The 6000-nt window shown below is 46.3% G+C and overlaps 1 long non-coding RNA gene across 1 annotated transcript in view; it reads left to right on the top strand.

Moving 5' to 3' along the window:
* Positions 1-931: 931 nt before the first annotated feature.
* The window catches only part of LOC138685102 (uncharacterized), a 466921-nt gene continuing 461852 nt past the window's right edge, over positions 932-6000 (top strand). The window contains exon 1 of the long non-coding RNA XR_011324338.1: positions 932-1238. This is a non-coding gene — a long non-coding RNA (uncharacterized lncRNA). The remainder of the gene's footprint in view (positions 1239-6000) is intronic.

Below are 6000 nucleotides of genomic sequence, written 5' to 3'. Positions count from 1 at the left end.
AGGCCTCTCAGGGGATTGATGGGCAGGAGATGGCTCAGGCAGCGCTGTGCAGGCAAAATGATGGTATGTCTAGACAGGAGAAATGCTGAAGCAACATTCCTGGCAACAGTGGTGATGCCAGATAGTGGAGCGTGCCCAACCCTGCCAGGTATCAAAGCCCCTTTCTGTGAGTCGCTCCCTCTGGTGCAGACATCTGCCTTTCCCAGAGGTTCATTTCAGCCAGAAAGGAGCTTCTGCGCTGGCTGCCCTCTTGGGGAGCTCTTTATTCCCAACCTGGCTAATGCCGATGCACTTGGTGTGCACTGGCAGCAGTGCTCATTTCTAGTATGTGAAATAAGCAGGTTAGGAAGAGGATGGCTGTTAAGAAAGTACAAAACAGTATCAGTACCATGTGGCTATAATAATGTTTTAATTCTTGTAAAATAGTGTACTTGACTGGCAGAGGTGGCCTCAGAGAGGACTGATAATCCCTGCAGTATGATAAGGCACATATATTTTTTTCCTCTCATTTTGCTATCCATATGATTCATAGAAAGACCATAAAAAACAAATTTCATTTCTCACACATTTCAGTGTATGGCTTTTACTGTCAGGACCCTTTGATCATCCACTTAACTCTTACATACTTGTTAGCATCTTTGATGTTTTCCTTGGTGTACTAACAAACAAAAGCTGAAGTTTACTGATTGCATCATTATGTTTTAAAAAGCATTAAACAAGTAAACAGTATAAAGCTATGATGATTTAAAACTGCTGTCGTGCAAGTTGGTCTTGTACGTGCATTAAACTAATATAACATACGTTTATTTTATTGAGGTCAGCTGTGTCATTGTTGAAGTGCGTCCATGTCAGATTGCTAAGGGATCTCCCAGTATATAGAGTGCCCTGTATATAAAGTGTTTATAGAGTATGTAGAGAGCCTAACTGTTTTGGGTTTGTGTGGCAGGGTTTTGGTAGTGGGGGAGGGGCCGCAGGGGTGGCTTCTGTGAGAAGGTGCTAGAAGCTTCCCCGGCTCCAAGTCAGACCTGCCTCTGGCCAAGGCCAAGCCCATTAGTGATGGTGGTAGCACCTCTGGGAGAACAGATTTAAGAAGGGGAACCAGTAGGGAGTGGGGGGATTGGAATGTGAGAGGAACCCCGCTGCAGACCCCGAGGTCAGTGCAGAAGGAGGGGAGGAGGTACGCCAGAGGAGGGGATGCCCCTGCAGCCCGTGGTGAGACGGCAGGCTGTGTCCCCCCAGTCCGTGGAGGGGAGCGGGGGAGCAGATGCCCACCTGCAGCTGGGAGAGAGGAGCCCACGCTGGAGCAGGAGAATGCCCCTCAAGATGGCCGTGACTCCATGGGAAAGCCCGTGCTGGAGCAGCCTGTTCCTGAAGGACTGCAGCCTGTGGAAAGGACCCATGCTGGAGAAGTTCGTGGAGGACTGTCTCCCATGGGAGGGACCCCACGGTGGAGCAGAGGATGAGTGAGGAGTCCTCCCCCTGAGGAGGAAGGAGCGGCAGAGACAAGGTGTGGGGAGCTGACCCCAACCCCCATCCCCTGTTCCCCTGCGCCGCCGGGGGGAGGAGGTGGAGAGAACCGGGAGTGGAGCTGAGCCGGGAAGGAGGGAGGGGTGGGGGGAAGGTGTTCTAAGGTTTGGGTTTTACTTCCTAACATCCTTGTTTTGATTTGATCGGTAGTAAACTAAATTGATTTTGTTTCTTCCCCAAGTTGAGCCCGTCTTTTGCCCGTGACTATAAGTGCTGAGTGATCCCTCCCTGTCCTTGTCTCAACCCACGAGCATTTCTTTATATTTTCTCCTCATCCCACCGTGTGGGGGGAGGAGTGAGTGAGCAGTTTCCTGGTGCTTTGTTACTGGCTGGGCTTAAGCCACGACACTAACTATTCAATGTTAGACATGCAGGTTTAACTCTCATCTTCTGTAAACCAAGCCAGTCAGTATTTGGAAAAAAGCAGCCATGCCTTTGGGCACAAAAGGCTGCCTTTTTGTGGTCTGCAACAGGAGCAGCAGATTCCAAAGCTAAATGTAAGGTGAGTGGGAGCACCCCATTGCTGAGCTCTGCAAGCAATTGAACATCTCTACAGTAACAGGTAGCTGGTATCAACAGTGTGGAGGGGAAATTAGCAAAGGAAACCCATGCAAAAGTAGTTGTCTCCCAAGGAGACAGGTAGTTTATGGTCCAGAAATGCGGTTAACAAGCAGCCTTCTCCATTTGACAGTGGCTAAAAGCAGATGGCTAAAGACAGAGGCAGCATAGAGACACAACACTGCTACATCCCTCCCGTGTACTGTTAGGTAGGGAGGCACACAGCTTTCACCCGTTTTTGAGAGGAAGGATATCCCTTCCCAGCAATTGAAGGCTTGAGTTGTCGGCACTGTAATTATTAGTTAGAAATATGAGCGGGGGAGTAGCCATGCTGCATTCATCCCAGCTACCGATGACTGGCAAGGAGCAAAATTGTCTGTAAATTGGGAGAATGAAAGTTGCTGAGTATTCTTTCTGTTTTTATCTCCTTCTCTTGGTGCGCATGGTGACTTCTTTCTATCACCCCATCTGCCTGTAGAGATGGGGCAGGAGAAAATGAAAGTAGTGCACTAGCTAGTCAGAGGCTTAAAAAGCGAAGGATGGGGAGGAAGCATTGCTGCTGACATGGCTTTCTGTAATGAGCAACTGAGGCTAGAGTAAAAGAATGGAAGTCATGTCCAAATGCTTGCATGTGGTGGTGCTGGTGAAGCACTCAGTGCAGGGAACATTAAATGGCACAGGAGGGTCATGCCACCACATGACCCCAGGCTAAGACAGCTAGTCAGTGCCTGCCTGGGCTGTTTCACTCTCATGGGGAAGCGAGGTGTATCACACGTCTAGAAGCTGCAGGGATGTTTGCTGGGGTCTGGTCTGGGCAATTACATGCCATGGTTGCATGCTGCCTGGTTTTGGAGGCCATCCTGCTTCCTTGGCTACCCAGCCCTCAGGGGCGATTGCTCCCTGCCTAGCTGCATCAGTAATTTTTTCTCTGCGAGAGTCCATAGGAAAAGAAGTAAGGAATAGAGACTGGATTATCTATTTCAAAGAGATTCATTTACATTTTGCATGAAAGTTTTCATATTTTTGTAAAAAACAAACCTCCTTCCCCCTTCCCTTTTGAAATCACAACCATATTCTGCTGCTTCTAGAGGAAGTTTGCATTTCAAAAAATTCAGTGCTTTGAAATTAACTTTGTATTCAAATAACCCGTTCCTCACTCAGGAACTCTTAAATTTTTGAAAACTAAAGAGAATTCAAGGGTGTTGGCAAGTGTATTTCCCTGAAATGGTCCCATGGTGCAGACTTGGAAGTGCATATGAGCTGTTTTGATAACCCCTCTACTGAGCTACTTTATAACTCTGGGTTCCAAAATACTTCCCTGACTCTGGCCCAAGTCACTTCAAAAACAGAATTTAGGCACTTCAGTCATTAGGAGAAAAAATTCCTACCAGTAATGCGTAAGCCCTCTTGAGAGTACAACTCCATGTCTTTGGCAGCAAGTCCATAGAACCCACATGTCAGACAACCAGGCAGGTTTTGCTAACAAGAAAATCCCCTCAACTTCAAGAATTAAACTGCCGTGACACCCTACAAGTCATACACTTTTTGCAGCAACCTGTCATCAAAGCTCAACATCTTGTTCAGGTCTCACACACCGGAAAACAGTTGCCTATGTAAACCAGAAGCTGCACAGGCACCCCACTAGAAAGAGCAAAGCGTGACAAATTTCTTCTATGTCACATCTCATACAGCAAAATCAAGAAAGGGTTTTAAAGTGTTGCACAAAACCAGAAGAAAAATAATTGGCGTAGACAAGTTAGATGACCTACCTAATTACACAGTAAACAGGTAATGCCTTTGTTTGTACACATGGTAAAGGAGTTAAGTATATATCCTGACTTGGATTCTTCAACAGGAGAGTGTGGTTGGTTGTTTTTTTCAGGAGAAGGGGAAACCGCGCAGTTGGGCAACTGCAAATGTGTCACCTTGTAATTCTGCATGTGCCCTGCACTAAGGTTCCACCTAGAAATAGCTTAGATGTTCATTTTGCCTAAACCTGGATGTCTACTGTCACAGGGCTGGCACACAGGAAATACAACCTGCAGGAGACAAATGTTTTTCTGGAGAGGTAGCTCACTGCTTGGCTGGGTACAGAACAGAGGAGACATTTCTACCCTCTTTCCACAGTCTGCCTAAGAGGTTAGTTGGAATGTCTCACCACATCACAGAGTACAACATTTACATAAAGCGTTATGATAACGTCATTTACCTGTGCATCCCCATCTTTACTTTTCCTTATGTGGCACATGATGGATACATCCCGTTGGGATTCCTCTTCCAGTAGCTCAGGTTCTTCTTTTACTTTCACATATTTACCTTAGGGGGAAGAAAAAAAAAAAAAAAGCAAGCATCAATGATTTGGTATTTCTCCTGTATTTGCAGTATGTTCTTGGCCTAAAGATTTTTTTTTCCCCTTTTCTTTTTTCAGACTTAGTGGTGAATGGATGGTATATATAAATACAATATATAACATACAGTTACTGATGGAGGTATGGTTTGGTTATTAAGCATTGATATTTACAGTGGATTCTTTTCCCCAGAGTACAGTAATGCTCCCATTACTGAGTCCCTGAGACAGTTCACTCCACAGAGCAGGCATGGAACATCCTCATTGTGAGTCCTTAAAATATCAAGTTCATCAGTCAAGAATCAAGGTATACAAGAGTGTAAAATTGGACTTACCCAGAATTTTATGAAACTCAGGTAGGGAAGTTGAACCACATTGACCCTGTTCCCAAAGCCATGTGTAAGGCAATCCTGAGGTACCCCAAATGCAGTGCCCACAAAGTAAGTGCAGGAGCCACTCATTTCTTCTTGGTTACAATGATCTCACAACCATGACTTGCCTATGGAGAACTGAAATCCCTGCAAAACTTGGTGTATTTGTTTACCCCACTTGACCAGTATGTGTTGTGCCCGATACACACTTAAACAGAGTGTTTCAAAGTCTTATCTGTCCATCAGTCATATTATTCACTCTTAATGCTTTTTCTGTGTCATGGATTTTACTGATCAAAACCACTCATAATACTTAATTTCAGGTAGATTTGTAACCTTCACATCACCTCATCTCCTGTGATTTGCTTGTTCCTGGTGCACAGTATCAGATTTTTAATAATCATAGAATCATAGAATAGTTAGGGTTGGAAGGGACCGTTAAAGGTCATCTAGTCCAACCCCCCTGCAATACGCAGGGACATCTTCAACTAGATCAGGCTGCTCAGAGCCCCGTCCAGCCTAACCTTGAATGTTTCCAGGGATGGGGCATCTACCACCTCTCTGGGCAGCCTGTCCCAGTGTTTCACCACCCTCATCATAAAAGAATTTCTTCCGTACATCTAGTCTGAATCTACCCTCTTTTAGTTCAAAACCATTACCCCTTGTCCTATTGCAACAGGCCCTACTAAAAAGTCTGTCCCCATCTTTCTTATAAGCCCTCTTTAAGTATTATAAGGCTGCAATAATGTCTCCCCGGAGCCTTCTCTTCTCCAGGCTGAACAACCCCAACTCAGTCTGTCTTCAGAGGAGAGGTGTTCCATCTCTCTGATCATTTCTGTGGCCCTCCTCTGGACCTGCTCTGACAGCTCCATTTCTTCCTTATGTTGAAGGCCTCCAGAGCTGAAGGCAGTCTCGTACTCCAGGTGAGGTCTCACCAGAGCAGAGGGGCAGAATCACCTCCCTCGACCTGCTGGCCACGCTTCTTTTGACGCAGCCCAGGACACAGTTGGCCTTCTGGGCTGCGAGTGCACATTGCCGGCTCGTGTCCAGCTTTTTACCCACCAGTACCCCCAAGTCCTTCTCCACAGGGCTGCTCTCAATCCCTTCATCCCTCAGCCTGTATTGATACTGGGGGTTGCCCCAACCCAGGTGCAAGACCTTGCACTTGGCCTTGTTGAACCTCATGAGGTTCACATG

Source organism: Haliaeetus albicilla, chromosome 1, assembly GCF_947461875.1.
Source record: "Haliaeetus albicilla chromosome 1, bHalAlb1.1, whole genome shotgun sequence".
Lineage (NCBI taxonomy): Eukaryota > Metazoa > Chordata > Aves > Accipitriformes > Accipitridae > Haliaeetus > Haliaeetus albicilla.
Note: the sequence above shows the minus strand (reverse complement) of the source record. Positions and strands in the feature narration are given on the sequence as shown.